The 18,503-nt window shown below is 40.7% G+C and overlaps 1 protein-coding gene across 22 annotated transcripts in view; it reads right to left on the bottom strand.

Moving 5' to 3' along the window:
- ADGRL3 (adhesion G protein-coupled receptor L3) overlaps positions 1-8,439 on the bottom strand; it is an 873,224-nt gene extending 864,785 nt beyond the window's left edge. For 10 of the 22 annotated variants that reach the window (XM_055297496.2, XM_055297489.2, XM_055297484.2 and 7 more), the window contains exon 1: positions 7,823-8,437. The gene's annotated coding sequence lies outside the window, so the exon portion shown is untranslated. Of the gene's footprint in view, positions 1-7,822 lie in introns of all 22 variants that reach the window. The other 12 variants (XM_055297519.2, XM_055297517.2, XM_055297518.2 and 9 more) reach the window with 3 other exon arrangements.
- Positions 8,440-18,503: the final 10,064 nt, after the last annotated feature.

Here is an 18,503-nt window from a genome sequence, read left to right on the forward strand (position 1 = left end):
GACAGAGGGAAAGAACATAGTAAAGATAAATACAAGACTTGAACCTTTCTCAACTACTTAAGAAAATGCTATTGATTTTCCTAGCTCATCAAGAACTCTTCAATTAAGAAAATGATATTTGATTTAGCTACATTTTCTTAATAATGGTACTCAAGGACATTTCTAATAATACTATGACTAATAACAAAAGGTACTATGCATGAAATATTCACTCCACCAGGTACTTTTATATTTACTTCTTATTACTCCACTCAAACAAGCAATGTAAACTTTATTATATCTATTTTACAGATAGAGATGACAGAGCTAGAAACTTGCACATTTGGGGTTGTATTCAGGTGATTTTCAGTCCAAAGACCATTTCTGAGATGCTCATAATTAAAAACACTGCCCAGCTATGCCTATCTATGGAGTATAATTTAATTTCTGCAACAGTAAATCAGAATTGACCAAAGTTCTGGAAGGAAATAAGTGCTATAGTACTAATTTCATAGTGATAAGCTGGGTCAGAAATCAGCCATAGAATATACCCCCAAAATGTATACAACTTATAAATACATCTATAACTTAAAGTTTTCAAATAGTTGCCAAAGTCTCATTCAAAAGTATTACACAGTTCTCCAATTAAACTTTAGTATCTAGTAAAGCTAATCTGAATGTATAGCTTCTTTCACTAGTTAGACGTATGACCACTCAAAAACAGACTGAACTACAGTATATAATTACCCCAAGGATCCTTTGCACTGAAAATGGCTTGTTGTGGTGCTTAGATAGTGATTAACAGATTAAGAGTATAGTGAGTCATCTTGATATCACTTCAGAAAAGTGATTTCCTCTCTAATAATTCCCAAGATATATAAATATTCAATTAGGGTCTTTGAAATCTAGTTTTAATTGGGCATTCACCTTCACTATCAAACTTCAAACTTAGCTAAAGCTAACAAAGGTGTTTTATTAATTCTTCCTCTAAAAAATGCTAATAATCCTTCATGAGTTTTAAAGTGTGAGAGTAAAATAAAGCCGATTATCTTTTATACGAAATTTTAAAATTTACTAACATTTTAAGACATACTCTATAATGGTGTGAAATATAATTATGTATCTGAATCACATGGGGAATTCATTAAAGTTTTCTAGGACTCTCATGAGACCCAATAATAATGATGATGATAGTAATAATAATAGCAGCAAACAATTATGTTATTATTATGCACCAGGAACTGTTTTAAAGACTCTGCATAGATTTACCAATTAAATCTTCATAATCATCTGTGAATTTGGTACAATTATTAAATCCATTAAAAATATCAGGAAATTAAAGCATAGAGAGATCAGGTATCTTGACCCAAATCCAATAGCTTATTCAACCTAGGCAAACACACTCCAGAGTCCCTTTCTGCTCATCTCTACACCACTCTGCCTTTCTAGGTATCAAAATATCTTGATTTAGGGCCTAGATCTAGATATTTTCCCCTTGACTCCTTTGTAGCCTTCCCAAGAGCAGTCAGCAGATCAGGCTGCATATCTGCTGCTTTAAAGTTTCCATTTCACTAAATGGGGACAAAAAATCTAAAAACAAGTTTTCTACACTGGATTATTTGGAAATAGAATAATGAAAATGCCAAATAATTAATAACTATATCCAACCTGCCTGTCTTTTTACAGGTTAGACATCTAATCATTTTCTCATCCTACATGGCTCTTTATGTGGCTGGATGGGTGGCATTTTAGAGTACAAGGAGGCAGATCTCAGAAAAATCTACTTGAGCCGTTCTCAGACTTTCTGGCCCAGGACTCTTTTATACTCTTAAAAATTAATGACCTATATTAGAGAAATGCAAATCAAAACCACAATGAGATACCATCTCATGACAGTTAGAATGGCGATCATTAAAAAGTCAGAAAACAATAGGTGCTGGAGAAGATATGGAGAAATAGGAATGCTTTTACACTGTTGGTGGGAGTGTAAATTAGTTCAACCATTGTGGAAGATGGTGTGGCGATTCCTCAAGGATCTACAACCAGCAGTACCATTTGACCCAGCAATCTCATTACTGGGTATATACCCAAAGGATTATAAATCATGCTACTATAAAGACACACGCACATGTATGTACTGTGGCACTGTTCACAATAGCAGACTTGGAACCAACCCAAATGCCGATCAATGATAGACTGGATAAAGAAAATGTGGCACATATACACCATGGAATACTATGCAGCCATAAAGAGGGATGAGCTCATGTCCTTTGCAGGGACACAGATGAAGCTGAAAACCATCATTCTCAGCAAATTAACACAGGAACAGAAAACCAAACACTACATGTTCTCACTCATAAGTGGGAGTTGAACAATGAAAACACATGGACACAGGGAGGGGAACATCACACACCGGGGACTGTTGCAGGGTGGAGGCTAGGGGAGGGATAGCATAAGGAGAAATACTTAATGTAGATGATGGATTGATGAGTGCAGCAAACCACCATGGCACGTGTATACCTACGTAACAAACTTGCACATCTGCACATGTATCCCAGAACTTAAAAGTATAATAATAATAATAATAATAAATGACCTAAAGTGACTTCGTGTTTTTGTTTTATTTTTGTATTTATTTTTTTGAGACACAGTCATGCTCTGTGGACCAGGTTGGAGTGCAGTGACATGATCCTGGCTCACTACAACCTCTACCTCCTGGGTTCCAGCGATTCTCCTGCTTCAAGCCTCCTGAATAGCTGGGACTACAGGCATGCACCACCATGCCCGGCTAATTTTTGTATTTTTAGTAGAGACAGGGTTTCACCATGTTGGCCAGGTTGGTCTCGAACTCCTTACCTCATGTGATCTGCCCACCTCAGCCTCCCAAAGTGCTAGGATTAGAGGTGTGAGCCACTGCACTCAGCCTCTAAAGTGACTTTTGATTACGATATCTGTAATTGTCACCATTCAAGTATTGATAAACTAGGAAAATTCTAAAACTTGAGAATACATAAGAACATATGACATATGCCATCAGAGCAATGATGTCATCACATATCATATACCTTCTGGAAAACTCCACTGAACACGTGTTAAAGAATATGAGTGAAAGGCAAATAATGTCTTAGCATTATTATGAAAATGTTTTCTTTTCACATTTCATCTGTAAGGGTGTCAGAGATCCCCAGGGTTCCCCAGAGGACACTTTGAAAACACTAATAAAAGAGCATTGTTTGCTTTACAAAGTAATTGACATGGAAGTTTGAAACATTCAGTTGGATGATTTATTTTTCCATCCCAAAAACAGTTTTCAAAATAACTAGGATTACCACCCACAATATTCCATTTAAATTCTTGAATAATATGGACCAAATTTTGACTTCTTTTAACACCTATTTGTAATCACTTTTATGAAGACATTCATTAAAATTGAAACTAAGTTCCTGTTTTAAGTGTCAATAAGACATAAAGAAGACATGATTTATCAAGGTCTATAGAACCTATGATGAGCAAATATAGAAACTCTCCCCTTTTATCCACCCCTCAAAATAAATAAAGAAGTTCAGTTAATTTCAAGTAGGACAGCTACTTTTCTCTTTTATATTTTGTGCTTATGAATCCATAAGCACATATCACAATTCTAAGAAAAAAGTTACACCTGGTTTCTTATGCAGCAGTAGAGTTAATTTTATTGGACCATAATGACACTCAGATCAGAGTAATGATATTAAAGATTTGGGGAAAAACTTGTACACCTTAGATGCATAAATGCTATTTACAAGCATGCTCACGCTACATTCTCACAATATATTACAATGAATGAAAAATCTGGATTTTTCTCTCATTGATCAACAACTCTCTAGCCCTCTCCCTACCCTACCCGACAAAACACAGAAAGATAACCAAGGAAAAATGTCAGGAGGACCTTACTTATACCTGCAAGTTTTACTTATTATTTAATTATAAAATTGGTTATTCTATAAAGAATGCATTTGCATGAAATAAGAAGACATAAATATAATAATAATCTAAGTGTAAATATGTCCTGTGGGCAAACAAATAAGAAATTACAATACAGCCATATTCTTGAGGGTTCCCCCCAAAGTGAGCAAATGCATATTTTGAATATAATGCAAATCCAGGAAAGAGAAGGCAAAATAGCCATTTGCAAAACTTAAGGAGAGATCAGCCTTTTTAAATTCCAACTGCTCTAGCCATTCACACCATGCTAAATTAAGGCTGCACAGCATTTCTTAAAATCACTGTTTGATCCTAAATATGAAAATCGCAATCAGTTTTCCTTGCTGATTTCTGGGCCAAAACTCCCCACTTCTAACAGTAACTGTCACTTCTACTTGGCAGTCCTTTTCAAAGAGAGTTTCAACCAACACTTAAAGTGGTCCAAATCAAATCTGAAAAACAATTCAGTTTTGCATCATATTATTTGACTAACTTCAATCCTCATGACTTTATAGTCTTTTTAATCTACTATTTATGATTTCCTTGGCTATAGCTCACAAAGGAATCAATGGTAAATCAAATCCATAAAAAAATCTGCCTTTCCTAATTAGTAGAAACAATGCCAGCCACAGTAGCTGCAGCCAGTAAGTAGCATACTTGCTATTATTCCCTGTGGAAAAGAGTATTTAAATCTGCAAAATGTTAAGAAGATCATGATTAAGAAAATCATTTCTGAAAGACTTTCCATTCATATTTTTGAGGAGCACTCTCAGTCTGAAGGATAATCACACCAAGCAACCTAAAATGAGACATCAAAAGCATTTACCCATCAGGCAAATCACACGCTGGCTTATCACTCTTCAGGCCGGGGATGCCTGATGCAGCCTAACATCTCTATCTAAAAAAAAATTAATAGTTCATATAAAACTTTGTGTTAATCATTCCTCCTACCATGATTTTGTAGAAATAGTCTGGTCAACCATATACACAAATAGATCAGGTTACTGAATACTTAGTGATAAGGAAGAGCTATGGAATGGCATTCAAATACTCTGACACATTCACCTTCAGCTAAAGACAGCACAATACACTGACACACACAGTTCTAATGACATCAGGACCTGTGGAATGTATGACTGCTAGGGAACACATGCTGCTAGGAAACAAAGAACAGATCTGATCAAATCTTGTAATGTAAGGCCTGGGAATCATTGTGACTAGATCTTCGAAAATGGGAGGACAAGTATTCTTTAATCCTCAGAAATATTTGCAAGTATAAAGACTTTAATACGTATAATCTAGAAATGAAACAAATACATGAAGCTAGATTCTCATGAATTAAATCAAAATTTTCTAAGTTTTCTATTAGGGTGATGGCCATTAGCAATATCTCTCATAAAAATATAACTTAAAGTCAGCCATCAGTGATTCGGTGTCTTTTGCAATCTATGCTTTTTCAAGAGGTCAAGGTCTTTAAAAAATAATGAAGATATCCAGAAATTATTGTACCTAAAAATAAAGTACCCTGTTCCATTAACAGCCCTATACTTTTTAAAACAAAATAGAACACAAGTATTTGCAACAAACACCAAAGCAGTCAGAGCTAATCCAGACCTAAGGAATTTAATAGATTTTAATTATTGAAAGTAAAAAGCAATTTCACTTGCAAAAGTAACACTTTATAAACTGTGTTTATCTTTGTACAGTCTTTACCCTTGCTTTGGTTACAAAAAAAAAAAAAAAAGATTGGGTGAAACAAAGCTGAGAGATAATTCAACACACAAATATCCTCTTAACTCCTATACAAATTATCTGGTATCCTATTTTGGTGATTATAAAAGAGCTGAGAATTCTATCCTATTTGTAATCCACATACAGATAAATTGGGCGCCAGAAGTCCAGACCATTTAGAATCATTACAGATGGAAAAATATATAAAAGAAATCTTACCAAACTCTGTTTATTCTCATAGGGAAATATAGGAGAGTCTCCAAATGAAAAAATGCTAAAGAAGTGTTTCTTTGCAGATTCTACGATGACATTCTTTAACTAGTGATGAAAGCCCATATGACACTAAAATTAGCAGACTGCCTATTTACTTCAGAGCAAAACACAGAAGGCAATTTTTCCTTCCTGCCAGAGTCTATGCGTCTCCTCATTTCCCTAGCAGCTGGCTGGAAGGATGTAAAATCAGAGGTGCAAGAAGCCTTATACTTCCTAATGAGTAATAGAGCCAGGAAAGTAAACACAACAGACGACAGCAGGTTAGACTCTAAAGGAGACTGTGGCAGGAGTGCTTACACCGTTGTTTACAATGTGCTCTAACTACCGCAGGCAGGGAGCACACGCAGACACAGGGAGGAGACACCCTGGAGGTGGCTCTAAGGCTCGAGTTCGCCCAACTGCTATGACATCTCTGACCATAAACAAAAGCAGCGCATGTTTCTATCAGAGGTAGGAAAGCGGCCAGAGAATTCCAGGGACCAGGAGTTAAGCTGGCTGGACTCGATTACTTCAATCTGCTGGAGAGATGACTACCCTATGAGGTTCTCATCAGGGCCAATCTGGGGTGCATCGAGCGCTGCACCAGCGACTCTCACGCACCGCAGGCATCTCGCCGAGCTGCGCCTCTCCAGGGGAAGGGGACATGGCAAGGCTTCCTCGCCACCCTGCGGCGGGCCCCGTGGCCTCCTCAAACCAGATTTTCCGGTTAAGCGGATCCCAGGCGATTTCAATAAGCAAGCTCAGCTCCAGCAGCATCAGCTCCGGCATCCCCGCAAATCCCTCTCTGCCGTCCCTGGGGCGCAAAAATGCGCACACACTCAAACGCTGACTCCGCCGCCAAGTAACGCTGGTAGAGGAGGTCGCCCCCACCCGTACACACCACACACACACACACCCACCCACCTATAGTGCTGGGAGCCTGGCACCCTAAGCTTCTGAGCTCCGACGTGGGACCGGAGGCTGGGTCGCGGCGGCTCAGACGCTGCGCTGCAGCCTGGAGCTTTCCCTTCTCCCGAGAGAAGCGCCGAGGTGCCTTCTCTCCTACCTGTAACCCGCCAACCGCGACCACCAATGCTCTGCCCACCCCGCCCCGGCGCCGCGGCCGCCCGGATTCGTGCAACACCGCCGCCCCCCGCCCAGTGCCCACTACCAGCACAGCGCAGCCCGGGCCACCCACGAAAGTGGCAGCTTTCTCCAGCCAAAACCGCCTAACAAAGCCTGGGCACGCAGGTCTAAACCAAACTGCCGTGAAGGAGACACAACAGGCAGGGCGCGGGGAGGCAGCGCGACTCCAAGACTCAGGGGCGCGACCTGGGCAAAAGGGGCCACCACGGATGCTCCAGGCAAGCGTTGAGGGAGAATCGCGCCGGGCTCGGCACCCTGCATTTTCCATCTTCCCAGAGCCCAGCTTCTCACCCAGACCCTGTCCGTCCTCCAGCCCGCTCCCGCCTCCAGCCGCACCAGTTCCAGCCTGACGGAGAAAAGGCGCCCTCTTGTCCGCTTTCTGCCCCCACCAGGGGATGGCACTGGGGTGAGAGGAGAGGGAAAATTAACGGGGTGGGAACTGTTCCTATTCCCCAGCGTGTGCAGCTGCGAATGCGCCCAGTCTCTTATCCCCCTCACTCCCCTCGGCCGGCCAAATCGCCCAATGGCTGGAAAAAACTCGAACCCGCGCCAGACCCGAGCGCCCCCCAGCCAGGAGGTTCCCTTCCCGCCCCGCACCACGACTGGATGAGTGTGTGTGCGTGAGGGCGAGTGTGTGAGTGGAAGGGCGAGTGTGCATGCACCCCGCACCCCCTCTGTTGCCCGCCCGGTGGATGCCGCCGCCTGCGCCCGGCCAGAGAGACCCCTATTATGAAGAGTGCGAAGAATAAATTACCTTTCGTAATCGCCGGTCCCTGAGATCGTCCCATCAGTTGCTCAACAACCTGAAGGCGGGTGCAGTTTCCACAATCCAGCCATTGAGCCCGGGGCAAAAGACCGGCCGGCCCCTGTGCAGACACCCCTAACCACACGCGGCAAATAACGAGAATCGAAGCGCAGAGAAAGCAGCAGGAGGGTGGAGACCCCAGTCAAGGAAACAACAACAAAAAGTCCCTCTTCCTTTTCTTCTGCTACACAGCCACGGAGAAAGGGGAAGGAAAAAGAGAACCAAATGCTCGCCTTCCTTTACGTTCCTCGCTTCACACACCCCAAGGGGGCAAAAGCGGAGCGAAGAGAAAAGAGGGTTCAAATGTCTCTCCCAGTCCACAGTTGCACAACTTCGGAGTCAGGCTCTGTCTCCAGCAGCAGCCGAGGGACCCAGCGGCAGCTATTAACATGCGGCAGTCATAGCTGGGGCTGCTTCTCCTCCTCTTGCTGCTGCTGCCGCCGCCGCTTAAGAAAAGACGCTGCCGAAGAGACCAAAAATCTTCCACCATCCCCCCAGCCGATCTTTATATCCAGTTCTCCCACCCCACCCCCCTTCTCTTTCTTTTTCTTCTTCCACGTCCTCCCCTTTCCGCCTCAGAGCGGGAGCGATGGAATAGGTAGGGGGAGCCGCGAGGGCCAGGGGTGGCTTCTCCGCCAAACCGTCCTCCTCCTCGTCCTCCCGAGGTTCTCTCCCAGCCGAGGGTCCCCTCTCACGCCCGCAACCTCCGCGGACAACCGGAGCGAGAGCCACACAAACTCCTTCCCCGGTGCACGGAGGGGGCGCGCGGACAGAGCGGGCGCCCGGCCGCCGAGGGCTGCGTCCCGGGGGCCGGCGAGCCTCGAGCCCGTGGGGTGGCTGATTAGCTCGCCGGCCGGGCCCGGCAGCTGCGGGCATGTGGGAGCTTCATCGCGCGGCCCCGGGCTCCGCGCCGCCGCCGCTGTCTCTTCGGCTCTTTCTCTTCTCCGACTCCTCAAGAGCGAGCGAGGCACCGGCGCTCTCCAGACACGCACACTCACACACGCGCACACACGAGCGAGCTGCTGCCAAGGCAAACCGTGCAACCCGCGCGCGCGCACACCCGTAGGAAGAGTACCGAGGCAAAAAGAGAAGAAAGAAAGGGGAGGGGGCGAGTCACAGGCGGCGGCGGCGGCGGCAGCAGCTGCCGGAGCGGAGGCAACGAGCAGTCCGAGAAAAACCGGCGGCGGCGGCGGCGCCCACCCCGACCAGCTGCAGCATCTGCATCCCCGCTCCTGGGAACTGGAGCGAGCGGGGCCGGGCCAGCAGGCGAGGGGGGCGAAGCGCAGAGAGCGGGTCAGAGCGCGGGCGCGCGGGGGCCGTACAGCCTGCGCGCGGGGTAGGCGCAGCCGGGGCCCGAGCCGAGGCCAGAATGAGCCGCGGTCGGGCGGGCCAGAGGCGAGAGCTCCGAGAGCCGGGGAGGGGGCTCGCGCCTGGGAAAGGGGTGGCCGGCAAAACCCGGATATGGAGTGCTCGTGGGCTCCGCGGCGCGGGCTCCACCTAGCAGTTCGGCAAACGCTTGGAGGTGGGAACGGGAGGGCTGCTACTAGAGGCTTCCCTTTCAGGGTTTCTCAGACAAAGGGTACCTCTCCAGTGGCTTCGAGGCCCGCCTAGGCGCTCTCTCTCTCTCTGTCTCATTCTTTCTCTCTCTCTCTCTCCTCCACTTCCTCCTCTGTCCCTCCCTCCCTCCCTCTCTCCCCCTCCCACTCTCCATCAACCCCCTCCCCTCCTCCCTCCTTTCTCCTCTTGTCTTCCTCTCCCACTCCACCCTAGGTGAGTAAACCACATCTGCTTGAAAGTCCTGCCAGTGTCTCATTTTTTCAGGTGCGGATTATTCCGTATTTTCATTATGCAAGTACTGAGTCTGAAAATGTTTCCTGCATTTGGTCCATTTTATGTTCCTTCAAACTTAACTCGACCTGCAAGTTCATTGCACAGTTTAAAGTATCCCTGTCTGATAAACAATCGTGGAGATTCAATTATCTTATTTCACAACATCAATGGAAATTACCATAATGGATACAGAAAGGTGCGGATTCCAAAGCCATGCCTTCTGATAGAGGAAAAGTCTGGTCAAGTTAAATGGGTGACCTTGGTCAATTGCTGAACCTTTTGGTGCCTTCTTTGTAAAGGAGAGTGTTGAGTACATAATTTGTAAGGTCTTTTCCTGCTCTAAAGTGTCTTAATTTCAAATGGCTACGATGTTATTTTCTATACCAGTACACTCAAATCACTAAGATTTATCATATTCATTCAACAAGCACATTACATCCGTAGCTAAATTTCCCAAGTTGTATTTGATTGTATACACTTAGAATGATCTAACGACTTCTAGGAGCTCTTTAAAAGGTAACATCAATCCTAGCATATCTGAAGAACCTGAAACCTCATTAGTATTTAAAACATACCCAACACAAAGTGACAGTTAAAATGTCATTCATTCTTTAAAGCTCAACTCCAATCCAACGTTCTCCAAGAAGCCTCTTCTCACCAAGACTCCTTCCCCAAAAATCACTCCTTTCATGATACCCTGTAACATCTTGATGACATCTCTTCTCTAACACCTATTTTATTCCGCCTTTTTCCTTGTTCCTTTTTAATCATTAACGGTTTGTCCATTTGCTTCTTCAGATTACAGTTTTTCTTGAATGCAAATTCCTAGTTTTAATCATCTGTATAAGGAAAGATTATATCTACAGTCCTTTGTGCATAGTTACGCCTTTAAAAAATCGGGGGTGGGAAGGGAGACTTAATGATATTGCTGAATTCTGACCAACTAGATGTTCACAAGCTGAAGTTATGCTATTTGAATTTGCCTAATACAGGACATCCATGAACTCCCCTGGATACTTAAAGAAAATACAAATTGACATCTGGAGTCACTTGTTACTTAAATAGTTTTGGAAAGAGTAGACTCTAGCCAGTTGTGACAAAAGGCTCTTATTTGTAAAGGAGGAAAAATGGAAGTTACTCAATTCATTTCCCAAATGCTTATTGGTTGTATTAAGAAAAGTAATAAAAATAATATTGTAATAATATATATAATGACAAGTATAGATATTAAAGATTATTAGTGGTAGCATCAGAAACATTAAATACATATTTAATATTTATTTAGATTGATAAAAAATATATAATGACAATGTATAGATATTAAAGATTATTAGTGGTAGCATGAGAATATTAAATAAATAGTAGCTATAGATCAGTTTATAGAATCAACTTTAACACAACACCAGAGGTCTGGAGGGATGCAGGAAAATGAAATTTCAAAGTAAAAGTTTTATATATATATATTTATACACACACATACACACATACACATACATATATGTGTATCTATATAAATGAAATATTAACTGAAAACTATGCATAGTCAGTTAAATAAGTAATTGGAAGTGTTCACCACAGAGGAGTTGACCACAATTAAGCAAAATTACAAGACAGTAATGAGGGAGAAAAAAACAAAAATCGGAGGAGTGTGAATAAAAATAACCAATGAGGAAAGAAAAGCAATGAAAGAAAGAGAATAGGTCAGTTGTTTATATAACTTAATCAAATGTCAAGGCAACATTATTTAAGGCAGCTGCTTATATTTTAATCTCAAACTTCATGCTTCCAAGTCATTTTTAATCTCGTGGACATAGTCTTCTATATCTGATTGAAGACATAAAGCATCCCACTTCATTGCCAGGAAATCCATGACTCCTGCCAATGTTTTTCTAAGGTGAAGCTTCCATAAAAATAAAATAAATTCTGTGTCCTCTCAGCTACTATATTTAACATGTTTGTTACGTATATTTAACACCTTTTTCTCAATGAGAAGACATCATACAGATGATGTTTGAGCACAGATACTATCATATGTGTTAGGTAACATGGGGTACCTTAAAATGGCGCCGTACCTTAAGATGGTGCCGGTTCCGGGTTCTTCTCCCCTCCTTGACCGGGCACTGTCTGAACCCGCCAAAGGAGTGCCAATCAGAAAGAAGCATCTCCCGCCTTCCCTTCGGCCCGCCCCTAGCCCAATCCACGTAGGCCCAAGGGATATAAAACCCAGCACGCCAGCAGCCCTCTCTCTCTTCTCTTCCTTCTCCTTGCGTGGTGCCGCTCCATACCTCCAATAAAGATCTCTTGACCGCGACCTGTGTAGTTTGGCCTCCGCCCGGACCCTTTCAATATGAGGTAACTCTGCAAACTAGAGTGGTTTTTTAAAAAGATGACGCTGTTGGCTTCAGCACCATTAAAACTGAAAAAAATAATTTTAACCAAAGGGAAAAGGGCTCTAAAAATGAAAAAAAAAAAAAACAAAGGTAATTATCTAATCAAATAAGATAAAGAGAATTAAAACATTTAAATGACTATTAAAATTTTGAGACCAAAGGCCCTTTCAAATCAATAAGAAATATACTAAGATCCCCAACAGAATGGAAGTTTAGAAAAGACCTTAAAACCATCTGTTCACAGAATAAATACAAATGGCCAATAAATGTAAGGAAATATGTTCTGCCTATAGAAATCTAATACATAAAAATGTATCCAATTAGGAGATTGATCATGTTTCATGTTTGTACCATAAAATTAGCTGAAATAGCAATAGTGCTGTATTACTAAACTCTAATGAAAGTGTGTTGAGACAGGCATGCCTCCATGCTAGTAATATACAGTGACACAATTGCTCTAGAAAGAAAGCTGACAATATGAAACAACTGCTTTATAGAATATATGTGCCACTAAATTCAGTGTTTCTATGTATAGATATCTCTTCTACAGAAATAAGCAGAGATATGGACAAGGATTTTGTATAATGATATACATCTCAGCCATAATTGCTATAAAAGGGGAGAGGGTATGTAATGTTTACATATTCAAAGTAATCTTGGTTTTTTCATACTCAATAAAAGCCCCCTTATCGGAATGAAATCAATAGTTAGTGGGAAAAAGTTGATAAGCAAAAATAGTTTTTTAAATGATGCATATATACTATATTAGTTAAGATTCAATTTGGCTTCAAGCAACAGAAACAAAACATAGCTGTGACCTAAACAAGACAAATTTGTTTCTTTTTCAAATGAAAATCTAGAGGTAGGTGGTCTAGTGCAGGTATGGCCCTCAAAAGCATTCCAAACTGAAACAGACACTTTCTGTCTTCTTGCTCAGCCATCTGTGGCCACTATTGCTAATTTCAGTTCCAGCAATCACACCTACCTTGCAAGAGCAAAGACGAAAGGGAAACGAAAGGGAAGAAGGAGAAAGAGAAGAGCATTCTTGCATCCAGGGAAAATTTCCTAAAGTTGCATACACCATTTTCCCTTTCATTCCATCCTTTACATGGAAAATGTAGACTACTCTAGGCAGTCATGTGTCCAAGTGAATATCAGGATTCTCTCATGATTTAGCTCTTCTTCATACTTTGAGTTACCATTGCATACCACCCTGGGCTGGGCTTGCATATATTAGTCTTTCAGTAACCAAATGCGTGGATAACGCAGACACGTGACAGTGCTACTCTCACATGAAATGACCTTCTACTTCAACCAGATGTAAGCTTTCACAAGATTTCAAATTACTGAGCTATTGCCATCAGGGACAATACTCTCTAATACTCAGTCAGATATCCACAGGCAGTTACTATCTTAAATGCTACTGGGCCTAAATTCACTGACAAATCAAGGTAATCAGAGTTAAATCACATCTGCAACGCAGACAGCAAAGCATAGCACTCAGACTCCTAGGATGCCATGGCGTGATTAGAATTTTAAGGCATTTGGAATTCAGTAGAATAATGATGCAAATATGGATTACATAGGGCTACCAGAACATATTAGACTACCCTATGGGATAGCCCAATCCCAAGAAGCCCTCAGTGACCCTTTCTGTACCCTGGGATAGTTCTCAAAGGACCATTTTAAGTCTGTAAAATCTTACTCAGATTATATTGCCCTGCTAATTTGGTATCTTATATTCCCTCCTTGCTTCAAGTTATTCACCCTCCTTCTTTTTCAATCCAAAAGAGACCTGTGAATTCTACATTCTTAATGACTTGGAAGCTTAGCTATAGATACAGATATCGTTATAGATATAAATCTAAATATTTTTAAACAGCTTCTCTTAAGTAGTAAACATTTTCCACATATTGACTTCTTTTCTTCCAATGGAAGTGTCTCCTTAAAACTCTTTATTATGATTTCTCAAATGTTTGCATACATGCATGCCAGTTCTGAAAGACTGTGAAAGCAATAAGTCTTTTTTTCTTGTAACTTGGTTTTTGCCTGTAATTGTTCTAGCTACCTTGTCTTAGATCCCATAGTTAGATTACCTTTCATAACTCCTCATTAGTTTCAACACAGAATGCTTATAGCTACTCACTATAAATGTTAGTGAGAGTACCCTGCTCTAGTAGAAGTATTCAGCACTCATGGAGTTGCTTTAAAAGCATAACATCACAGTGCCCAGATTCTAGTCTCCAGAAATATAAAAGTATTCAAGAGCCCAGCACTATTTTCTTAAGATCCTCTCATCTTTATAAGATAAAGTATACAAATATGTTTGTACTGTACTAACAAAAACATCGTGGTCAACCCAGAGATAGTCAGTAATAACTGTCACAGTCTAGAAAGGAAGAGAATGGAATTTTTGATCCTTTATAAAACACTGCCACTTTTTTGGGCTCTGCTTTTCAGCCTCACTCCTTTAAGACTATAATAGACACAGATAGTAGATGCCTGACTCATAATTACTCCCCCTTCTCTGACAACAGCTTCCACACATGATTGGGCAGATGTGTCTATGAAGTGGCCTTGTTCATACTATTTGGCCCTGACTCTTGGCCACGGTTGAAGGGTCCAGGTACAGGCAACTAATGCAGGCTTGGCTAATCAGAATTATTGTCAAGAATTTTTCAGACTATAGTATACTATACCAAGGGTCTCAATATATTCCTGATGGTAAGGAAAGCTAAGGAGCTGTCTGAAATGGACTGGATGTTTGTGGCCCCACAAAACCCATACATTGAAATCCTAACTCTCAACATAATGATACTGGGAGGAGAGGCCTTTGGAAGGTACTTAGGTCATGAAGGTGGAGCCCTCATGAAAGAGATTGGTGCCCTTATAAAAGGGACTTTAGAGAGCTCACTTGCTCTCTTTCTGCCGTGAATAGACATGAAAAGCTGACACTCTGCAGTCCAAAAGAGGGCCCTCACTAGAATCTGATGATGCTGGCACCCTGATCTATTTCTCAAGAACTGTGAGACATAATTTTCTGTGTTTATAAGCCACCTAGGCTATGGTACTTCATTTTAACAACCCAAATGGAATATGACACTTTTCACAGCTACATTATCTGCCACATGGTGGTATCTAAACCTGACTTAGTGCAATATTTTCCTGAAGAATGCGATCAGATTAAAATAAATATTGCTAGCCTTTATCATAAATTCCTGTTTCTTTTGCATGCATATTTTTAAATCCCAAATCAGATAAGCATAGGGAAAATTCTGTATGGATATGTAGTTATAATGCTAACATGCAGTCTGTGTTATGGTGATAGCTAGGAAGTTAGCTTCTCCTTCAGATTACCTACCGGATTTCCTTAAAATCTGAGCTCATGGAAGGCATACAGCATTACTCTTCTGAGATGTTGGTAATATTATTTCTGCAGTACTCTCGGTTAGATGATTTTCTCACATCTGACATCTTATTCAATTATATGCCTCACCTCTTTTCCTATAAATAACAAAAATAAGATTGGTCAGAAAATAATGGTTATTCTCCACTCGGAAATATGAGGGGTCTTCAAAATGTTCACAGAAAACACATATTATTAATAAAAACTATGCATGGATTTCAAAACTTTACTGCACCAAAATAAACTCATACTAACTTGTTATAACATGACTGATGATGATCTCATTTTAGGCTCTGAGAAAGGTAAGACAAAAGTTTGAAAAGAGCCCCTAGCAGAGAAACATGCATTCTGCTACAATTAAAGCAAAAGCAGACATCAAATTTATCATGACGCTTAGGTAGAAGAATGGTGAGCTCACTGAAGCTTTAAAAAGTTTATGAGAAGAATGCCCCAAAGAAACCAGTCATTTACAAATGGATAACTAGTTTTAAGAAGGGATGACACAGCACTGAAGATGAAGCCCACAGACGCACACCATCTACATCAATTTTCAAGGAAAAGAATTCATCTTGTTTGTGACCTAACTAAACAGGACCAATAATTAACAACAGAGAATAGGCAAGACCATAGACATCCCAATTCGTTTGGCTTACACAATTCTGAGTGAAAAATTAAAGTTGAGCAAACCTTCCACTCAATGGGTGCCAAAACCATTGAGCCCAGATCAGCTGCAGACAAGAGCAGAGCTTTCAATGGAGATTTTAAATAAGTGAGATTAAGATCCTGAAGAATTTCTTTGAAGAATTGTAGTAATAGATGGAACATGGCTTTACCGGCATGATCCTAAGGACAAAGCACAATCAAAGCAATGGCTACCAAGAGGTGGAAGTGGTAAATTTCCCAGGACCCTCAGTTCTTTAGGGATGGACTAAATAGCTGGGATCATTGTTTACTAAAGTGCCTTGAACTTGATAGAACTTATGTGGAGAAATAAAGTTTATATTTTTTACTTTTATATTTTAATTACATTTCCATGAATTTTAAGTCCCCCATACATTGCTCAGATCCATAGCAGGTATTCAATAAATGTCTGGTGAATGAAATAATTCAAGATAAGTGTTATATAATATATAATATTAAATACATAAGATATATAAATACATCAGTATCTATTAAACTATGTCTGATTAATATTAATATATCTATCATTCTCTTAAGATTATAGATTAATAGAATTTATACATGTAAATGAGAGTTATCAAATTCAAATTAGTCACCTTGTCCAGGAGAGGCTGCCGTTACTCAAATCAAGTTGAACCCTTTTGAAATCCCTTTCTACTGTGGCATGATTTGGAATAGCCTTAAGATATGAACAAATCTCCTGATTTTAAAGTCCATTTGATTTTTTGTTTTGTTTTATTTGTTTAATGGTTTGGAATCAACTGGGGGAAAATCATTGCCATTAAATTACTGGAATAGAGTTTGGCAATCATCTAATTACGTTATAGAGTCAGAAGACAATGTTTTTACTCAAAATAAGTAAGAATGACAAAATTTTTTCTTATGGCTTAATTTTAGACCATAACCTTCTTTAATGCAAGGAGCATAACTTTCTATGTGCTAGGGCTTTTTTTCATTGTAATTAATCCTCCCCCAAAACAAGCAACATAGGCATTATTTCTACTTTATTAACAATGATGTTAAAATACAGAGGGTATAATGACTAAGGCTAAGAAATCCAGTAAAGTATATACCATATAGACATGTTTACTTTACTGACTCTCTGCTTACATGGTGGAGATTCCAATGGCAAGTTTTTGTAATGAGAAACTTCCCCACCAGCTACAGTTTATTGGATCAGAGAGGGAAAGAGGTAACTTCCTTGAGCAAGCTAATCAGTTCTTAGGGAAGTTGGAATGGGAGCTAAGAGAATCATTGTTTCTTTCTCTCAATAGGCCATGTAAACTATCAAACTGTGGTGTGGCCCTCTTTTCTCTGCCATAGCAATTCAAGAATCAGAGGTCATTTGCTCTTGATGGGAGATATGAACTATTATATCATCAGTTGAACCTGCTTGTAGCCACTGAGCAGAGGTGAAGATAATAGGAATCTGCAGAAAGCGGCTTGAAGCACATGCAGAGAGAGGAGCCCAGATGAAATGCAGGGAGAGATTTGGGGTGGTTTTCTGAATCTTCATTTTATTTCTTTCCTAAGATCCAACTACATGCCTACACTTAGTTTCTAGAAAACAGCCATTGTAGTGTTATGGTACATTCACCTTTTGATGAAGCCAGCACAACTTCATAGCAGTTATTAATGGGTTTTGTCTGATCATTTATCTCTTTCCACTTCTGGAAATAGCATGCTTCTTCCTTGGGTATCCTTTTACTCTTCATTTTATGTACTAGTAATGGTAAGTCCATCATGATACCCAACCCACATAGGAAAGGCAAATTATCCAGGCCACATAAAATATTGCAACCAGCTTTATCCCAGTGATTTGCTTAGGGATAGCAACATGACTTAAACCAGGCTTCCCTGGGTCTTTTTTTTTTTTAATTATTATGAGCACTGGAATAGATAAATATTCCCTCCTTCTCTGGCATCTTTTTCGTTAGAATGATGCAAACCAGAAGCATTTATTCATTCATTCATTCATGTGTTTATTTATGTATTTGTTTATATTGTTCCATGTTGCCTCTCAGAGATTTAACAATTAGGAAAATAACATAATAATATTCTCTCAGTTTATCTCACTAAATGATCAAAAGATTGAACATGCACTTGCCAACAGCTTTCTATATTCTTAGATTAAGCTGTTCAATATTAGACTTAAATAAGATATATTGGTTATACTTATGCAAAGTGCCATGAAATAAAATTCCAAATCTATACTGTAATATCCCACATAAGGATGTGCATATTGTGTTTCTGATTTTCCTAATGATTGAGAGAATCCTGGATCAGAACTTCAAACTGGAGGGGAGTGGTAGTATGTGAGTAT

This window comes from Symphalangus syndactylus, chromosome 10, assembly GCF_028878055.3.
Source record: "Symphalangus syndactylus isolate Jambi chromosome 10, NHGRI_mSymSyn1-v2.1_pri, whole genome shotgun sequence".
NCBI lineage: Eukaryota > Metazoa > Chordata > Mammalia > Primates > Hylobatidae > Symphalangus > Symphalangus syndactylus.